The following is a 22,424-nucleotide window of genomic DNA, read 5'->3' on the forward strand; positions in this document are numbered from 1 at the left end:
AAAGGTGGAAATCAAGATAACTTCTTCTCCACGTTCTAATGTCATACGTATTAGGTACTGGGTTTCTGTCACCGGCGATTTACCTATGACTGATACACTCTACTATCCAAAAGTTATGAATGATTACGGAAAGAGGGCATATTGCCTTATTAGGATATAGGAAGGATTACTGAACAAAGCTACAGTTTAATCCCAAGATCTGTGGCATAAATCATTGTCTGAAGCAGAATGTTAGATAAGTTCCAACAGCTAAGATGTACTTTTGTAAGAAAATAACACAACTGAGAAATCTCTTCCACAGAAAAACAAGTTAACAGGGGGTATGGCTACGCGTAACAACCACACATGGCATTCTATCTCTAGGCAATCGGTCCCATTCCACAACAAGAGCAGTTCAGATATTGAAAGGTGGCTACACTGAGCCACAGCGCCAGAGATCGCGCTAGAGAGTATTGTTCCGCCGCCTCCACTGGCAGTGATTATTGAGAACTCGTAGTGGGCAGTGCTTGGGGAGAGCTCGTGGTAGTCAGTGCTGAGATGTCGTAGTGAGGAGTGTTTGTTGAGATGAGCTAGTAGGCAGTGCTTGCTGAGATGTGATACTGAATAGTTCTTGTTGAGATTTGATAGTAGCGAGTCGGTGTGGAGAGATTGTAATGTCTAGAGTGCTTTTCATCAATATAAATTAAGGTAACAAACTACTTTTCTTTTCTTTCTCATTATTTCAATGTCCTGAATACTGCGTCATTACAGGTTCAGTCAACAAAGCATCTGGCTTGTGTTCTTGTATTAGAGTGTAATTCTGGTTCTCTTGAGTAATTATGGTATTTTTATTTTCTTTAATTAATTCAGTATAAATGATATTTAAAATTTCTTGTGTTATTGAAGAAGAACCGTGCCAGATGCGTACGTTGAGTCATACTTCCACACACAGAACAGTTATACTTGTGCTTTGGTTTCGTAGGTTTTATAGTTGCTGGGGACTTAATTAATTAATTGTGTTAATGAAAATTTCCATTTCATTCTTTGTTGTTGTTCTATGCAGTCAGATAGCGTAATAATACCAGTCAGGGCCAACCGTTTACGAGACTTCGTAATCGGACAGACAGCTACAAAAAATTAAAATTATTATCATTTCATTTAATTAAGCCCCCATGCACGAGGCGACCGCTGCTTCGGATCGTCCCTTGGAATCTTCTGACTGTAAAAATAGTAGACAGTAGTATTGTTGTAGTAATTTGTAGTTTAGTAATTATAGTCTATTTTGCATGTGTAGATTTGGTAATTGTCATTCTTAGAATGGTATTTTTTCTCTGAATTTGATTTGTTGTTTTGTATACGCGTTGACGATTTAGCGCAATTATTTCAATTGTTCGATTAATCGTGTTTGAGGGAAACATTTCATGTAAATGGTATTGTTGGAGATAAAGAGTCATTGTGTATAAATTTCGTACAGTGACGAGTTTTGTATATTTTGTAAATGATTACGCGATCGATGAAAAAGGCAAAAATGATGAATAGTGAGAATGACGAAATTGTTAACATGGCGAACTCGCCAACAGGGGAAAACAGTATGATGGATAATGAAGTGGAAAACAATTTAATAAGTCGGGAAAATAGTCCGGAACCATTTCAAAATTTTTCTCAATCAGAAAATTCTCAGAATACGAGATTAACGACAGAAGATCCTGTAATAGTATCGAACACAGATGGCCTTACAGCTATGACGAAGGAGGCTGGTTTTGTGGGAAATGTTAGGGGCGAAAAGAATTTCGAACAAGTTAGTACGGAGCAGTTGATGAGTGCAATATTAAATTTGGGATCACAGATACGATCTGAATTAAAAACACGGTTAGACTCACAAATAGGAACAAATAAAACAGAGATGGGAACTTTGGCAACACGGTTAGACTCACAAATGGGAACAATGGAAACTCGGTTAGGATCTGAATTTAAAACAGAGATTGGAACAATTAAAACAGAGATGGGAACTTTGGAAACACAGTTAGATTCACGAATAGGGACATGTTTCAAAAATATGAAAGATGAGTTAAAGAAAGAAATCAGAGAAGAAGTACAACCGATTTTGAATTCTCACAATAATAGATTAATTGCAGTAGAGATTAGACAAAGGGAACAAGATAGAGAACAGGAAGAAAGAGATCGCGTGATAGTACAAAAATTTTCAGAGTTAAATTTACAACGTGCACATGATAAGGAAGAAATATTTGAGAGAATCGAGGAATCCGTACCAAATGACAGAATAAATAATCTAACACAACAATATGAACAGTTAACTACCAAATGTGTCAACACTGAAAACCGAGTCGCGACACTTATGGAAGACGTAGGTAAACAGAAAGAAAAAATAGGTGACTTATCGGAAAGAGTTGAGGAGATTTCAGATAAATTGACAAGTCTTAGTTTAAATGGGGATAGAGATTCAGATGATACAGCTCCATTACCATTTGCAGAAACCGAAGAGTACCAGAACATAAATAAGCTTGTTGAAAATCAGGAAAAAATTAATGAACGCGTTAAAAGGGAAGTTGAGGCATTACGAAAGCAAGTCAAACAAATCGAAGGCGAAATTATAGGAAAAGACAGCAGAAGAAATTTAGAATCACAGATAGCAGAGGGCTTTGAAGAAAATAATTTGTTTCATTTACGGGACGCAACAAGAGAGCGCCAGGCGCGCGAACTTGACAATAACCGACATTGGGACTGGGACAGACGCGGTAGGTCTTTGTCGCCACGAGGCGAAAACTTTGACTATAAACACTTTTTGACTGTCCGGAAATTTCAGATCTTTCGTAATTCTAAGAATGACATACATCCATGTTCATGGCTTGATCAATTTACGTACGCACTTCCGCCAAATTTGCCACTAAGTCACAAACTGAAATTTATGTGCAGCTATTAACGTCCTCAGGGGATTCACTATACTAAGTGAATATGTGCCGTAGCGTTCACAGGGCCCCGAGCTGTAGTGGTGCTATTTCCCTTTTAGTTTTCTGCACCGCTGCTTACTCTTTCACTATTCTTTGCATCTATAAAAACAACTCTTCTACTATCCATCTATCTAGACAGTAGGTAAAAAATAACCGGATTTGACTGTTTTACCCAAAAGTGACTTTGGAAATTACCGTTTGGACTTACTATATTTTCTGCAGCATTCATTCGTAGTTTAAACGAAATCTTACCTGTTTATCTTCGTGACAATATTACTTCATATGTTGACGATATTCTTATTGCTAAACGTTCTTGGAGTGAGCATAACAAAATTTTGGATTCATTATTACGTATTTTTGCAAGAGTTGGCATGACAGTGAACTTGGAAAAATCTGAATTTGGTCGTTCTCAGGTGAAATTTCTCGGTCACATTATTTCTACAGAAGGTATTCTCCCTGATCCAGAGAAACTAGACGCTATTCGTAATTATGCTGTTCCTACTACAAAACGTGATGTTTGTAGTTTCCTTGGTGTCTGTAATTTTCTTAGACGCTTTGTTAGATTGGACAATTTGGGCACACCTCGTTTATGTGAACTATCTGGAAAGAATTCTAATTGGTGTTGGGATGAGGAAGCTCAGTCAGAATTTGAACAACTTCGTGATGCTTTAGTTGCTGCTCCACTTCTTTCACATCCGGATCTATCTAAAGATTTTTGTTTGGCGACGGACTCATCATACAAAGGCCTAGGTGCACACTTATTTCAAGAGAGAGAAGAAGACGGCGTTGTAGTACAGAAAACTATTGCCTTTGGAAGTCGTGTTCTCTCTAAATCCGAAAAGAATTATTCGATTACGGAACTTGAAGCTTTGGCTGTTGTTTGGGCTTTCACAAAATTTCGCACATTTTTGTATGGCAGACATAGTAAGGTTTACACCGATCATCGAGCTCTGGAATTTCTTATGTCGACAAAATTAACTCATGGAAGATTGTCACGATGGGCGCTGTACCTACAGGAATTTGATTTTAGTATTGTTTACATACAGGGATCTTCAAATATTGTTGCTGGTGCTTTATCACGTGCACCTATGGGTTTGAAACAAAGTGCTGAAGAGGACTGCAAAGAAAACCATTATTGTTTGATGTACATTCAAGGTGTTGCGTTTGAGAATTTTATTTCTTCTTCGCTCCAGGACATCGCTAAGGAGCAAAATAAGGATCCCATCTGGAAGGACATTAAGGAGAAGTGGAGGAGAAAGGAAAGCGTAGCGATCAGACAGTATTATTTAGTTCGCAATGACATTCTTTTCAAACGAAAATCGGTCGACAACTCTGTTTGGTTAGTTTGTATTCCTGATGAGTGGGTCAATAAATTGATTTGGTACACACATTTCAGTTATGCTCACTTTGGTCCCAGAAAATGCTTTCATAAATTACGAGAAAATTGCTACTTCAGTAATATGGAAAAACGTATTCGATCTGTTCTTGCCAAATGCAAATTATGTCAAAAGGCTAAGCCGCCAACTGTTTCTCACAGAGCACCGTTGTTTCCTATCATTCCAGCGAAATTAAAGGAGATGGCTGCAGTTGATTTGTTCGGTCCAGTGGTTCGTTCTACTAATGGTTTTGCGTACATTTTCGTAGCAGTGGAATTGACATCAAAATATGTGTGTTTTACACCTTTACGCAAAGCAACAGCTCGTTCAGTATCTAATGCTTTCATCAAACATTTTCTTAAAGAAGTTGGTCATGTTGATAAGGTTATATCAGATAATGGATCACAGTTTCGCTCTAAAATTTGGCTTCGTACTCTACGGCGTCGTAAGATTAAACCAATTTTTATTTCACTTTTTCACCCTCACTCTAATGCTTCAGAGAGATGGATGAAGGAAATCAATAAATTGTGCCGTCTTTATTGTCATCAGAATCACAGAACTTGGGATCAGTATCTTCATATTTTTCAAAACATTCTGAATGAACTTCCTAATGACTCAACTTCTTTAACGCCTCTATTGATATTAAAAAATAAAGTACCAACAAATCGCATTTCTGAAATCGTTCCTTTTCCGCCTTCACGGAAACTGCGGCATTCTGAAGTTGTCAACCTGGCTCTACGAAATATTGCGTCTGCGGCTGCTAGAAGAGAGAAATCAGCTAAACGTCCTGGTCGTTTAAAAACTTTTTCAGTTGGTCAGAAGGTATTAATTAAGTCTCACCGTTTGTCTCACAAAGGAAAAGGCTTATGTCGCAAATTTTTTCTGCTTTATAACGGTCCATATAGGATTCGCAAAATTATCCATGATAACACTGTTGAAGTAGAAACTCTTAAATCTCGACGCTCTAAGGGAATACATCACATATCTAACGTTAAACTTTTTGTGGAATGACATACATTTGAGAAACCAACAGTTATACGTAAACATGCGGAGAGTACAAGGATACCGCGCTGTGTTCCGGCGGCGCGTACTCAAAGCAACAGTGAAGTCTGCGCGCCGCACAAGGCAGTCGTTGACCGCAAACAATCACTTTCTACATCACGCGCCTACAGCTGATCGAGCGCTCAGTGCGAATGCACTGACAGACGTAAACAAATACAGTCTAATTTCTCGGATTAAATTCAGTATAAAGCTATGGTGACTTTATGAATTATGTTATTAACGTTCAGTATTTTTCAGGATACGGTTGTGTAAAATATTTAAGACCTTCAGGTAAATTCTGTGCGTGTCCGACGTTAAGACGACTTGCTATGGAGAAAATTTCAGGAAGAATGTAATTTCGAAGAAAAAAAAAGTAATAAACTAAAAAGGGTAACTATTAATTGAGTTTATTTTTCAGGTAACATATTTCCACTTAGGTACGTACTTTAGACATAATTTGCTGCTTGCGATTACGTGACTCATACTTTGTGCTAAATTTCATGTTCTATGAATTTACTTGTGAAGCGACGTGCTTGTGTACATTTACTGATTTTGACGATGATTGATTAATGAACAGGCTTGTTATTTGTATATATTATGCATCGCTTGGCTGCACTGCTTTTTCACTGATGTCATATTTTTCTATTATGTGCCTGCTGTGCTTATTTATTTAAATTATAATTGTCACCTGATTAATTGTGCTGACTGTAGTTAGGTATGTAGGTTACACTTTGTGATTTATCTGCTTGCGCCTTCATGTTTACTTATTAAGATTACATATGAACATTTATTTGCTTATGCTGAATGATGCTAATGACTTGTTTATTACGTAAGATATAGGTTTGCTGCTGTGCGTATGGATTGCATATTTACACACTTCTGTTTTGTTGTCATAACTACTCTTTAATTTAGAATATAGAAATGCTGATATACTGTGTACGAACATAGAGTTTAGGTTACACTGTGGTATTAATTATAGATTGTTTGCTTGGCAGAGCCTCGTTGTAGGGATTGTGCTGCATCCACTTGTTGACATTCTGTTCTCTACTGGTATATTTACTCGCTATTGCATGTTTTGCTTACGCTCAGTGTTTTATATTTTTAAGATAAGAAAATGAACTGCTATAATTCGACGAACGACTTTAGTACGAGAAACTTCATAGAAGTCACATGAGCTGGAGGTTTTATGGAAGCTGTATAAATTTATGCTAATAGGAAGGAAGATAACGACATGACATACCAACACTAGGTTTAGACCATTGACAGTTATTACACTGCATTCTTCGTGAGCAATTGAAATAGGAAGTGACACTCGACACAAAAAATACTCCACATGTTTGTTTCTGCCATGATTTTTGAAGTAGTGTACACACTGAAATATCACCATCATTAACACTTCGTAATCGTACTTACTTACTGAAAGTTATTCAAACTAAAGTCTGTTAGAGATCATGTATGCATTTCTTTTATTTAACGATGGACAAGGAACCAAAATGTATCTTATAATTTATAATGAGTAGAAGATTTGGGTCAGAGGGATTATACAGAGGTTGTGTGTGGACACTGTGTCTTCGGATTGTATGGGATGCTGAATTGAAGTTGCACTAGGATTTTGTCTGTACTTGTTCGAGGAGACTGACTAGAGGAAAGAGTTGTTATGGAAGTGAAATGATATTGGTACTGAGGTTTATATATATCGACGTATTGAAGAGGTATGATTGAGGTATTGAGATTATGTGAAGTTGATGATTATTGGAGTTTTCGTGGACAAGAGGTAAGGTAAATGATATTGATGATCGACGTATTGAAGAGGTATTATTGAAGTATTGAGATTATGTGAGGCTGATGATTATTGGAGTTTTGGTGGATAAGAGGTGAAGTAAGTGAGGAGCATATTTTTTTTGTTGGTCTATATGGAACAAGGAGGATGAAGATGGCAGACTAGAACACTCAAGTAGAAAGAAGATTGTCTACACACACACTTTGTTAAATCACTAAGCAGTATATACTTTTTTTTTTGGAGAGAGGAAGTAATTGCATATCTTGGCTCACTGACAGTTGTTCAGCAACCGTACATTTTGATCTGGCTTGGCAAACATTGGTCTTGATATGATGACTATGACGTTGACTAACTATTATTGACTGTTATACAATGCTTGATGATGGCGTCCTCTTGGGTAAAATATTCCGGAGGTAAAATAGTCCCCCATTCGGATCTCCAGGCGGGGACTACTCAAGAGGACGTCGTTATCAGGAGAAAGAAAACTGGCATTCTACGGATCGGAGCGTGGAATGTCAGATCCCTTAATCGGGCAGGTAGGTTAGAAAATTTAAAAAGGGAAATGGATAGGTTAAAGTTAGATATAGTGGGAATTAGTGAAGTTCGGTGGCAGGAGGAACAAGACTTTTGGTCAGGTGATTACAGGGTTATAAATACAAAATCAAATAGAGGTAATGCAGGAGTAGGTTTAATAATGAATAAAAAAATAGGAGTGCGGGTTAGCTACTACAAACAGCATAGTGAACGCATTATTGTGGCCAAGATACACACAAAGCCCATGCCTACTACAGTAGTACAAGTTTATATGCCAACTAGCTCTGCAGATGATGAAGAAATTGATGAAATGTATGACGAGATAAAAGAAATTATTCAGGTAGTGAAGGGAGACGAAAATTTAATAGTCATGGGTGACTGGAATTCGTCAGTAGGAAAAGGGAGAGAAGGAAACGTAGTAGGTGAATATGGATTGGGGGGAAGAAATGAAAGAGGAAGCCGCCTTGTAGAATTTTGCACAGAGCATAACTTAATCATAGCTAACACTTGGTTCAAGAATCATAAAAGAAGGTTGCATACCTGGAAGAATCCTGGAGATACTAATAGGTATCAGATAGATTATATAATGGTAAGACAGAGATTTAGGAACCAGGTTTTAAATTGAAAGACATTTCCAGGGGCAGATGTGGATTCTGACCACAATCTATTGGTTATGAACTGCAGATTGAAACTGAAGAAACTGCAAAAAGGTGGGAATTTAAGGAGATGGGACCTGGATAAACTGAAAGAACCAGAGGTTGTAGAGAGTTTCAGGGAGAGCATAAGGGAACAATTGACAGGAATGGGGGAAAGAAATACAGTAGAAGAACAATGGGTAGCTCTGAGGGATGAAGTAGTGAAGGCAGCAGAGGATCAAGTAGGTAAAAAGACGAGGGCTAATAGAAATCCTTGGGTAACAGAAGAAATATTGAATTTAATTGATGAAAGGAGAAAATACAAAAATGCAGTAAATGAAGCAGGCAAAAGGGAATACAAACGTCTCAAAAATGAGATAGACAGAAAGTGCAAAATGGCTAAGCAGGGATGGCTAGAGGACAAATGTAAGGATGTAGAGGCTTGTCTCACTAGGGGTAAGATAGATACTGCCTACAGGAAAATTAAAGAGACCTTTGGAGAGAAGAGAACCACTTGTATGAATATCAAGAGCTCAGATGGCAACCCAGTTCTAAGCAAAGAAGGGAAGGCAGAAAGGTGGAAGGAGTATATAGAGGGTTTATACAAGGGTGATGTACTTGAGGACAATATTATGGAAATGGAAGAGGATGTAGATGAAGATGAAATGGGAGATAAGATACTGCGTGAAGAGTTTGACAGAGCACTGAAAGACCTGAGTCGAAACAAGGCCCCGGGAGTAGACAACATTCCATTAGAACTACTGATGGCCTTGGGAGAGCCAGTCATGACAAAACTCTACCATCTGGTGAGCAAGATGTATGAGACAGGCGAAATACCCACAGACTTCAAGAAGAATATAATAATTCCAATCCCAAAGAAGGCAGGTGTTGACAGATGTGAAAATTACCGAACAATCAGTTTAATAAGCCACAGCTGCAAAATACTAACGCGAATTCTTTACAGACGAATGGAAAAACTGGTAGAAGCGGACCTCGGGGAAGATCAGTTTGGATTCCGTAGAAATGTTGGAACACGAGAGGCAATACTAACCTTACGACTTATCTTAGAAGAAAGATTAAGAAAAGGCAAACCTACATTTCTAGCATTTGTAGACTTAGAGAAAGCTTTTGACAACGTTAACTGGAATACTCTCTTTCAAATTCTGAAGGTGGCAGGGGTAAAATACAGGGAGCGAAAGGCTATTTACAATTTGTACAGAAACCAGATGGCAGTTATAAGAGTCGAGGGGCATGAAAGGGAAGCAGTGGTTGGGAAAGGAGTGAGACAGGGTTGTAGCCTCTCCCCGATGTTATTCAATCTGTATATTGAGCAAGCAGTAAAGGAAACAAAAGAAAAATTCGGAGTAGGTATTAAAATTCATGGAGAAGAAGTAAAAACTTTGAGGTTTGCCGATAACATTGTGAAACATGGACGATAACCAGTTTGGACAAGAAGAGAATAGAAGCTTTCGAAATGTGGTGCTACAGAAGAATGCTGAAGATAAGGTGGGTAGATCACGTAACTAATGAGGAGGTATTGAATAGGATTGGGGAGAAGAGAAGTCTGTGGCACAACTTGACTAGAAGAAGGGATCGGTTGGTAGGACATGTTTTAAGGCATCAAGGGATCACAAATTTAGCATTGGAGGGCAGCGTGGAGGGTAAAAATCGTAGAGGGAGACCAAGAGATCAATACACTAAGCACATTCAGAAGGATGTAGGTTGCAGTAGGTACTGGGAGATGAAGAAGCTTGCACAGGATAGAGTAACATGGAGAGCTGCATCAAACCAGTCTCAGGACTGAAGACCACAACAACAACAACAACTACTTGATACACATGATGAACATAAAATTTTGACAGAAGTGCATTTACACAGTTAACACTATTCAATTACACAGTAGCACTAATGTGGATGAAAGATGAGTGAGTGTGTTTTGTGTGTTTTCCTTTTCCTATCCCAAATTGGTACCAACCTATCTCCTAAATATTATTTTACTTGTTTGTTGTGGCTTGCACTGACACCCATAAATATTATAGGTTTACTGGTATTTGTGTATTGTAATAGTTAATAGGACAATTATCTGATATCATTTGTGTGTTTGTTATGATTTGTATGTTTAGTGTAAAAGCATTGTATGTGTATTCAAACTATTGTTCATGCCTGAACTGTCTGATTAGTGATGGTGCTGCACTTTTCAACATGATGTGTGACATTTAGTCATGTTTAATTTCTGCTGATGAACAGTGTGATTAGTGATAGTGAATTTTATGGACTGCGGTCAGCACCTGGTCAACATTACTGGGTGCCACTGATGGACTGCTTCTACTGAAATGATGTCACTTGTTGGTGTCTGCACCTGTTTAACATTGCTGGGTGCCACTGATGAATTGCTTCTACTGAAAAGATGTCACCTGTTGATATCTGCACCTGCTCAACATTGCTGGGTGCCACTGATGGACTGCTTCTACTGAAAAGATGTCACCTGTTGATATCTGCACCTGTTCAACATTGCTGGTGCCACTAATGGAACTGCTTATACTGAAATGGTGTTACTTGTTGATGTCTGCACCTGCTCAACATTGCTGGGTGCCACTGATGGACTGCTTCTACTGAAAAGATGTCACCTGTTGATATCTGCACCTGCTCAACATTGCTGGGTGCCACTGATGGACTGCTTCTACTGAAAAGATGTCACCTGTTGGTGTCTGCACCTGCTCAACATTGCTGGGTGCCACTGATGGACTGCTTCTACCGAAATGATGTCACTTGTTGGTTTTTGCACCTGTTGACCATTGCTGGGTGCTACTGCTGGAACTGTCAACTACTTGTTTCTTGGGCTATGGAAAGCGTTTATGTGAATATTTGTATAAACTGATTTTTTGTGTATTACTGTTGGTGAAAAGTTATGAGACTCTTACCTGCACATATTCGTCATTGCTGACGCTATTGATTGAACTGTTTAACCACATAATATTGTGTAAAGTAAAGTCACATGTGTGAAAGAATTTGTATTCCTTACTGTATTCTATATATTAGGTTATTGAAAGGTCAGTGCAAAGCCAAAATTTTATCTAGTTATATGATATTTACGCATTAATATTATCTTTTATTTTTGTCTGTATTTTTTGACGAATTTGGTGGTATTTTCACCACAAATGCTGGCAAAAATGACATCAAATTCTAGCCCGTGGAGGAAGGGCATATGAAAGGTGGCTACACTGAGCCACAGCGCCAGAGATCGCGCTAGAGAGTATTATTCCCCCGCCTCCACTGGCAGTGATTATTGAGAACTCGTAGTGGGCAGTGCTTGGGGAGAGCTCGTGGTAGTCAGTGTTGAGATGTCGTAGTGAGGAGTGTTTGTTGAGATGAGCTAGTAGGCAGTGCTTGCTGAGATGTGATACTGAAAAGTTCTTGTTGAGATGTGATAGTAGCGAGTCGGTGTGGAGAGATTGTAATGTCTAGAGTGCTTTTCATCAATATAAATTAAGGTAACAAACCACTTTTCTTTTCTTTCTCATTATTTCAATGTCCTGAATAATGCGTCATTACAGGTTCAGTCAACAAAGCATCTGGCTTGTGTTCTTGTATTAGAGTGTAATTCTGGTTCTCTTGAGTAATTATGGTATTTTTATTTTCTTTAATTCAGTATAAATGATATTTAAAATTTCTTGTGTTATTGAAGAAGAACCGTGCCAGATGCGTACGTTGAGTCATACTTCCACACACAGAATAGTTATACTTGTGCTTTGGTTTCGTAGGTTTTATAGTTGCTGGGGACTTAATTAATTAATTGTGTTAATGAAAATTTCCATTTCATTCTTTGTTGTTGTTCTATGCAGTCAGATAGCGTAATAATACTAGTCAGGGCCAACCGTTTACGAGACTTCGTAATCGGACAATCAGCTACAAAAAATTAAAATTATTTGCATTCTATTTTAATTAAGCCCCCATGCAATATGTGGGAGTGTCCTTGACGCGGGCTGACGGCATGCAGTTCGCCTCCCTAATGCATCTTCATCACCTTTAAGAAACTCATTTACTGTAACAGCTAGGTGCCAGCGGGCATTATCGCCCATAAAGAGGAAGTCTGGACCTTCTGCACCACTCAAAAGTGAAACATGTGGAAGCAGTACCTCATCTCTCCACGTCTGAGCGTTTATAGTATTCCTCCTACCACCAACGAAGATCTGCAGCTCCGTACAACCATTCAACATGGTGCCTCCCCACACCATGACTCTATCAGCACGAATTCCGTCTCTTTCCACGATGTTCCTATGGTTGTATCGGCTACCAGGTCCTCTCTAGAGTAATGTGCGACGAGAATCATTTTGCAAACTGAAGCGGGATTCGTCTCTGAAGAGCACATTCCTCCGTTCACTCCTGGTCAAATTTTGACGTTGCCGGCTCCACAACACACGATCCTGTCCTTCATGGAGTGAGCAGGATGCACACAACCAGACATCTGGGTTACAGCCCTGTTGTTCCGATCTCCGATACACTACAGCAACTCCTGAGGCAGCCGCAGGCTCTGCAGCAAATTGCCTCGCATGTGTACTCCGACTTAGTCGGGCAGCCACGGCCAGATATCGCTCCGGCTGTGGGTGATTAATCTTGGTCGACCTGGAGTTGACCTACAACGAACATCTCCTGTGTCTCGATACTGTCGCCAAAGTCACGAAATGACACACAACTAAGGAAACTGCAATTTCGGTTTGTGTCTGGCGTGTTACCCTGCAAAACGGCCCAAATGGCGTCTTTGTGGCATTACGTTGTCAGCTTCACCAAGAGACTACACCCTTCTCCCTTTTATGGATGAACAAGACTGAGACATGAATGGTCTCAGTCACTGTCTGTGATTTCTTTTCGGTTACGCCGCTTTTCACAGCACAGTACGGTTGTAGGTAAATATTTACGAAGATGTTGGGTGATTGCTAATCTTTTCTCTTGTCAGTTTCGTGTTTTTGATTATGCTTTAACTTTCGGACACTAGTGCACCGGATATGTTTGATTGGAGACATATCGAGTTGGCTATGAAGACTTATCGAATAAATATTCCTTGAAATTGTATTGCTCGCCTACAGATCATTGTAAACTTTTGCGAAGAATAATATGTTAAACTTTACGTAATTCCTGATCCTTCGATCCCTATTTTGAGTTTCTGCAAGTGAAAACCATTAGGATCGCCAATTTAATGGCTGAAACGAATACATGTGTCGGCACGGTATGAGACTGTGGAAGTCTCATTGCAGAAAAAAGTGTAAGCGTCGTCAGTGTGGGTACACTAGTGTTTGCATTCATCAGACCACTGCGTAGACCCCAGGCCCCATTGTGTTAGGTGCCATGTGGGTGACACAAAACATACACACAGTCTAGGTACAGAAGCTACTCGCAAAGGGAATGTGGAGTAATAAAGGGATAGACAGAGTTACATGCAATAATGGAGAATTAATACTATCGATATAACATTTTAACAACTTAGGTACGTATACGACAGTTGTTATTCACAACCAAAGTCAGTAGAGCACTAGCGCCTTTCTGTAGCGAACCGCACAATAACCCCAGGTTCGGTGTGCGGCGGCGGTGGGGTGAGTGGACTGCTGTAGCCTGTTGTGGGGTTGTGTACCACTGAGGGTTACGGCGGGGAAGAAGCCTCTCCGTCGTTTCTAGGTCCACAGTTCAATACATACATACATACCTATTTATTTTATATCATAGTTTTACATAATTATGTACGAGCTTAGTTTCATGCATTAAGCTATCTTACGAGGCCTACGTCCTGCAGTGGTTAGATGATAGCATACTAACTCACGCTTCATGAAACCCGTTAGCGCGAGCAGCGTAGTGCGCGATAATTTCGTGACGCGCGGGGCGTGCGGCGACCCGAACGGGATGTCGCGTGAGGAAATTTTTTTATTTATTTATTTTTTTATTTTATTTATTTATTTATTTGAAATTTGTGGTAAGATCTTATGAGACTAAACTGCTGAGGTCATCGGTCCCTAAGCCTACACACTACTTAATCTAATCACGTGAGGATAGGCGTCAGTGATTAATAAATACTTAGACTCAGCGATTTGATATTGTTGTTCTGATATTTACCTGCATTGTCCAGATGGCTAACTTGTATTAATATTTCATACTTTATCGTTTTTAGATGTATTCCGTTTTCATTTTATTTACTAATCAGTCCACTGACGCTACGACGCTTGGTTCACACTTTTACCACTTATTTTAAACTTAAAAGGGGGATATACATTTTTTTTACTTTTTCAGGTCTTTTTTTGTGTCACTATTTTTAATTTTCGATTTAAGCTTTATTTCATGTCTTTAAAATTTATACGTTATTGGTAAACACGGTACGATCGACACTATCCCCACATCCATATAAATACTTTCCGGGCTGAATCACAAAATGACGACGCGAGATCTTTCTCACTTATGCAATTTAACATGTTCCTTTTTTAATTCACATTTATTTTCAATGATTACGTTTTAGTATACAGGGTGCGTCAAAAAGTGTATACACACTTTGAACTGTCATAGACAATTTATTCCCGTTCTACAAGGTTAAATATCTGTGAGAAAGTAATGTTATGTTTCTTCAACAGGTGGCAGCTGTGGCAAGGAGGTAACGGCAACATGGCGGACGTGCGTTTGAGCTTTGAAGCGCGGAAGCAGATAATTAAGTGGTACTGGAAGTTTGAGAATGTAGCTGCGGTTCGAAGACACTGGAGAAGTGAGTATGGTACAGAACCACCTTCAAGATTAACAATTATACGTCTACGAGACAAATTCTAAATTCGTGGAACACTGTGTGATGTGCATAAAGGTCGATCAGGGCGACCTCGTGCAGCTACAAGTGATGAGTCCACAACTGCGGTCTTGGAACTGTTTTAGCGTTCTCCTCAAAAGTCTTCAACGCAAGCGGCACGTGTGTGTAATGTAAGTGCTAGTAGTGTGCTACGCATTCTAAAGAAAGGCAAGTTTCGTGTGTACATTCCAAGGCTGGTACAACAGCTAAATGACGACGATCTAGATCGAAGGTTAGAATTTTGTGAATGTGTTCAGGAGATGTTGAACGTGAACTGGGATTTATGGGTAGCATAATTTGGTAGGATGAAGCCCAATTCAAACTTAATGGAACTGTCAATAGGCACAATTGTGTGTACTGGGCTGAAGATAATCGTCCCATTACAGTTGAAAAGGCAGTCAATTTGCCTGGTGTGAATGTGTGGTGTGGTTTGTCTGCAAGGGGACTCATTGGGCCTTTCCGCTTTGAAGGTACTGTTACTGGAGAAACGTACCTAACAATGCTTGCTGACTCCATATTCCCTGCCGTTCGTGCATTATACGGTAACGATGAGTTTTATTTCCAACAAGATGGCGCCCCGCCGCACTATCATAGGGACGTACGAGCATACCTGGATCACAATGTGCCAGGCCAGTGGACAGGATGCAGGGGACCAATCGAGATTCCTACACGCTTTCCAGACCTCACGCCGCTGGATTTCTTCTTATGGGGCACAGTAAAAGATGAGGTGTAGAAAAGTAAACCGCGTAACATGGACACGCTTTGGAATGACATTCAGGCGGTGTGCGCAGAAATCTCATTGGACACTTTGGTACGATGTACGGAATCAGTGGTTATTCGTACTCAGTAATGTACTGATGCTGAAGGCCACCAGTTTGAACATTAATCACATTTGCAAAGTACATTTATTTTTCCAATTGGACTTTAAGCTTTACATTTCCAGAAATTTAACATTGTAGAACGGGAAATAAATTTTCTATGACGCTTCAAAGTGTGTATACATTTTTTTCATGCACCCTGTCTATTTAGCTGATTTAATAACATGAACAACAAGCATGGGTGATAATTCTAACTCAAGTCAGAAGAGAGCGAAATGCCATACGCTCTTATGCAATAGGCTGTCTAAACTAGTAGGGCAAATCATTTGATTTAGTATTGAATTGTAGACCTCAAAAACTACAAAAGAGTCTGTGAGAGCATATGTTTATCCTTCATAGTTAAGTCACAATCAATCCTTTTCTCTTTTGTAGGTACTGAAACGGGCAACTTCAGAAGACGAAAATTATCATTGTACGTCCACCGTAATTAATTTAGATCTTTTTGAGCACCACAATCTGGTACTACTTACTTGATGTAGCTCTTATGTATTACGTAGCGTATATCACCTTCACCCCCCCCCCCCCCGACGAACCATGGACCTTGACGTTGGTGAGGAGGCTTCCGTGCCTCAGTGCTACAGATAGCAGTACAGTAGGTGCAACCACAACGGAGTGGTGTCTGTTGAGAGGCCAGACAAACGTGTGGTTCCTGAAGAGGGGCATCAGCCTTTTCAGTAGTTACAGGGGCAACAGTCTGGATGATTGACTGATCTGGCCTTGTAACACTAACCAAAATGGCCTTGCTGTTCTGGTACTGCGAACGGCTGAAAGCAGGGAGAAACTACAGCCGTAATTTTTCCCGAGGGCATGCAGATTTACTGTATGGTTAAATGATGATGACGTCCTCTTGGGTAAAATAGTCCCCCATTCAGATCTCCGGGCAGGGACTACTCAAGAGGACGTCGCTACCAGGAGAAAGAAACATGGCGTTCTGCGGATCGGAGCGTGCAATTTCACATCCCTTAATCGGGCTGGTAGGTTAGAAAATTTAAAAAGGGAATGGATAGGTTAAAGTTAGATATAGTGGGAATTAGTTAAGTTCGGTGGCAGGAGGAACAAGACTTTTGGTCAGGTGAATACAGGGTTAGAAATACAAAATCAAATAGGGGTAATGCAGGAGTAGGTTTAATAATGAATAAAAAAAAATAGGAGTGCGGGTAAACAACTGCAAACAGCATAGTGAACGCATTATTGTGCCAAGATAGACACGAAGCCCACGCCTACTACAGTAGTACAAGTTTATATGCCAACTAGCTCTGCAGATGACGAAGAAATTGAAGAAATGTATGAAGAGATAAAAGAAATTATTCAGATAATAAAGGGAGATGAAAATTTAATAGTCATGGGTGACTGGAATTCGAGAGTAGAAAAAGGGAGAGAAGGAAACATTGTGGGTGAATATGGATTGGGGCTAAGAAATGAAAGTGGAAGCCACCTGGTAGAATTTTGCATAGAGCATAACTTAACCATAGCTAACACTTGGTTCAAGAATCATGAAAGAAGGTTGTACACATGGAAGAAGCCTGGAGATACTAGAAGTTATCAGACATATTATATACTGGAAAGACAGAGATTTAGGAACCAGGTTTGTAAGACATATTCAGGGGCAGATATGGACTCTCACCACACTCTGTTGGTTATGAACTGTAGATTAAAACTGAATAAACTGTAGAAAGGTGGAAATTTAAGGAGATAGGACCTGGACAAACTGACTAAACCAGAGGTTGTAGAGAGTTTCAGGGAGAGCATAAGGGAACAATTAACAGGAATGGGGGAAAGAAATACATTAGAAGAAGAATGGGTAGCTTTGAGGGATGAAATAGTGAAGGCAGCAGAGGGTCAAATAGATAAAAAGACGAGGGCTAGTAGAAACCCTTGGGTAACACAAGAAATATTGAATTTAACTGATGAAAGGAGAAAATATAAAAATGCAGTAAATGAAGCAAGCAAAAAGGAATACAAACGGCTCAAAAATGATATCGACACTAAGTGCAAAATGGCTAAGCAGGGATGGCTACAGGACAAATGTAAGGATGTAGAGGCTTATCTCACTAGGGGTAAGATAGAAACTGCCTGCAGGAAAATTAAAGAGACCTCTGCAGAAAAGAGTACCACTTGCATGAATATCAAGAGCTCACATGGAAACACAGTTCTAAGCAAAGAAGGGAAAGCAGAAAGGTGGAAGGAGGATTAGAGGATCTATACAAAAGCAATGTACTTGAGAACAATATTATGGAAAGGGAAGAGGATGTAGCAGAATATGAAATGGGAGATATGATACTGCGTAAAGAGTTTGACAGAGCACTGAAAGACCTAAGTCGAAACAAGGCCTCGGGAGTAGACAACATTCCATCAGATCTACTGACAGCCTTGGGAGAGCCAGTTCTGACAAAACTATACCATTTGGTGAGCAGGATGTATGAGACAGGTGAAATACCCTCAGACGTCAAGAATATAATAATTCCGATCCGAAACAAAGCAGGTGTTGACAGATGTAAAAATTACCGAACTATCAGTTTAATAAGTCACGGCTGCATAATACTAACGCAAATTCTTTACAGACGAATGGAAAAATTGATAGAAGCCGACCTCGGTGAAGATCAGTTTGGATTCCGTAGAAATATTGGAACACGTGAGGCAATACTGACCCTACGACTTATCATAGAAGAAAGATTAAGAAAAGGCAAACCTACGTTTCTAGCATTTGTAGACTTAGAGAAAGCTTTTGACAATGTTTACTGGAATACTCTCTTTCAAATTCTGAAGGTGGTAGGGATAAAATACAGGGAGCGAAAGGCTATTTACAATTTATACAGAAACCAGATGGCAATTATAAGAGTCGAGGGGTATGAAAGGGAAGCAGTGGTTGGGAAGGGAGTGAGACAGGTTGTAGCCCCTCCCCATGTTTTTCAATCTGTATACGGAGCAAGCAGTAAAGGAAACAAAAGAAAAATTCGGAGTAGGTATTAAAATCCATGAAGAAGAAATAAAAACTTTAAGGTTCACCGATGACATTGTAATTCTGTCAGAGACAGCAAATGACTTGGAAGAGCAGTTAAACGGAAACGACAGTGTCTTGAAAGGAGGATATAAGATGAACATTAACAAAAGCAAAACGAGGATAATGGAATCTAGTCGAATTAAGTCGGGCGATGCTGAGGGAATTAGATTAGGAAATGAGACACTTAAAGTAGTAAAGAAGTTTTGCTATTTGGGGAGCAAAATAACTGATGATGGTCGAAGTAGAGAGGATATAAAATGTAAACTGGCAATGGCAAGGAAAGCGTTTCTGAAGAAGAGAAATTTGTTAACATCGGGAATAGATTTAAGTGTCAGGAAGTCGTTTCTGAAAATACTTGTATGGAGTGTAGCCATGCATGGAAGTGAAACGTAGACAGTAAATAGTTTGGACAAGAAGAGAATAGAAGCTTTCGAAATATGGTGCTAGAGAAGAATGCTGAAAATTAGATGGGTAGATCACATAATTAATGAGGAGATATTGAATTGAATTGGGGAGGAGTTTGTGGCACATCTTGACTAGAAGAAGGGATCGGTTGGTAGGACATGTTCTGAGGCATCAAGGGATCACCAATTTAAAATTGAGGGCAGCGTGGAGGGTAAAAGTCGTAGAGGGAGACCAAGAGATGAATACACTAAGCAAATTCAGAAGGATGAAGGTTGCAATAGGTACTGGGAGATGTAGAAGCTTGCACAGCAAGAGTATCATGGAGAGCTGCATCAAACCAGTCTCACAACTGAAGACCACAACAACTACAATAACAACGTGTATCAAGAAAACGCGCTGGTGAAAAACATTTTTCTTAATGTAGCTGATTAAATTTAAATGGCTGAACATATTTTCATGGAACATAGCTAAGAACCATCCCGATTAAACCAGTTTACAATTTAAGAAGCCTGCATTAAAATTGGGCCTTCCCTTTGAGAGCTGTTATGCCATAAAGGGACACACAGGTACTGTAATATTAATGGATTTCACATACTTTGCATATGAGATATTTACCATAAAATAAAAGGACAGCCAACGAGCTGTAGTTCGTAAAGATGCTTAGCATCACAGCGCGGGATAATAATTTTAATGTGCGCCTATACCAAGACGCGCGTCCATCTTTTAAATACTCAAAATAATCACTTTGACCCACTGGGCGCTGATATTTAAAATCATTGCCGCAGCGCTTGATAGCAAGAAGCTGCGAAACGGAAGAAAGAAGAACCTATCTTTTGTCAAGAAATACTCTAGAGACTTCATTATCCCTTGTACTTTTGGCCGCTGACAAGTAAGACGTACTACATAGCATTGCTACAAGTTGAATTTTTATTTTGTGTGAAAACTATGTGAAACGAAGAACAAACATTTCGGTAACTCTGGTGTGGATACAATGTACTTACGCACACGCAAGGACATTTAATTTTTAAGAAGGAACGGACTGACAAAGCAGCGATTACTGGACTACGCCATGCACAAAATAAATATCAGATGTAAGTCATGCATTTATTGTGTATTTGTCAATGTTAAGAAGTTTAATGCCAATTTGTTCAAAATATATTATTATTTTACGATGCAGTAATTTTCTTATTCTTTTCTTTCACTAACCAAAAATGATGTCAATTTATATATGAGCTTTGTTACGAGTTCGCGGTGTCTCGATTGTATTTGGGAGACCTCTAATGTTTTTAACTTCCGATCTGTTAGTCTTTCTCTTATGAAATACCACTAATTTGCTTTCATTTCCATTTTTATATTCAAATAAGTCCCTTAGGTAATTTCATCGAAGATTCTGATTACGTGAATGCAATCGGGTCAAAAGGTCAATTATTCGCGTAATCAATCCGTACGTCTCCTGAACACATTCGAGAACCGACGCATCGGTGATCAATTAATAATCTCTCTCTCTTTTAAAGTCATAGTAAAAAACGGCCACACACGATAGCTGTAAATCTGGTGTTAGGTTGCATTTTGCCAGTAAATATTACCAACCAACAGTGACAGCATCACTATTATTATTTACTAGTATTTCTTATACAGTAGAAGCAAGTTCCTAAAGCCAGATGTGCCGCCCGAACAGGGACATGACTAAAAATTAATCTTTTCTTTTTATTTTTCATGCTACAATCTGGAGGAAATTTGGAAGCGCTCGGAAAAAGAACCAGTAAAAAAGGACGTATGTGCAGAAAACCGCAGTACGAATCCACAACAGCAGTAAATAGCAGCGCGCAAGACAACAGAAGTGAGTACGACTTTTCATTACGTTTGAAGCTTTACGTATCGAGTATTCAATCGGCTAGTGAGCATTCACTCTCTACGTTTGTTTCCTTTTCTTCACTCTATTTAATTTCCCAAATTTCTACTTCTTTTTGCTGTTAGATCCGCCTCTTTCACATCACTTCGCTTAAAATACTTACAAATAGTTAGTCAAAATTTCCATAGTTGTATATTTTAGTGGATCAAAATGGCCGCTATCTACACCAGTTTCAGTGGTGTATAAGTGTTTTTCATTTATTTTATCTCTCCAGTTGCCATATTGGCATCTTCGTGTGCTGGAGTTTCAGTTGTTCATAACGCGCAAGCAACATCTGAGAAATAAGGACGCGAAATCATTTGCGACCCCTGACAAGTGAAAATCATAATTGTAAATTATATTTTCTGGCTCGTGTGGTGTAACTGCATTAAATTTCAGATGGCAGATGACCAACCCAGACAACTTAGACCGCGCGCAGGTGTAAACAAACTTAAATTTCGTAGTGAAGGAAGAACAGACGACGAAGCGACATGCGAGGTGTCGGCGCCACAGTCCGCGTCGCAACCGCATGAATGCTCGTTGTCAGATGTACTAAAATTGTTCGCTGGTATGAAAACCAGTTCTGAGGCACACATGGGACAGTTAACACAAAAAAGTGACAATATTGAAGTTCACATGGGTAATCTTAGAAGCCAAATAGCAGATGTTGATACCAGATTACAGGAACAGAGCCGGCCGCAGTAGCCTAGTGGTTCTAGGCGCTTCAGTCTGGAACCGCGAGACCGCTACGGTCGCAGGTTCGAATCCTGCCTCGGGTATGGATGTGTGTGATGTCCTTAGGTTAGGTAGTTTTAAGTAGTTCTAAGTTCTAGGGGACTGAGGACCTCCGATGTTAAGTCCCATAGTGCTCAGAGCCATTTGAACCATTTTTGAACAGGAACAGAACAGAACTGTAGACAGCAGGTTCAAAAGTTTAGAATTGAGGATAGATGAGACTCAAGTGCGAATGACCGATATAAATTCTGTTATTACCGACATCCAAACACTTATCAAAAGTTCTAATGACACCATGGAGGATAAATTAAAGCCATTATCACTGCTTACGCAAGCGAGCTAAACGCAAGCGTACATGCAAAAATAGACCATTTTCTTTCCATGGT

General features: G+C 39.5%; 1 protein-coding gene across 1 annotated transcript in view; it reads right to left on the reverse strand.

The window, feature by feature from the left end:
- Positions 1–22,424, reverse strand: part of LOC126252360 (cytochrome P450 4C1-like) — a 182,009-nt gene that overhangs the window by 27,364 nt on the left and 132,221 nt on the right. The gene's annotated exons all lie outside the window — the stretch shown is intronic.

This window comes from Schistocerca nitens, chromosome 4 (assembly GCF_023898315.1).
Source record: "Schistocerca nitens isolate TAMUIC-IGC-003100 chromosome 4, iqSchNite1.1, whole genome shotgun sequence".
Classification (NCBI taxonomy): Eukaryota; Metazoa; Arthropoda; class Insecta; order Orthoptera; family Acrididae; genus Schistocerca; species Schistocerca nitens.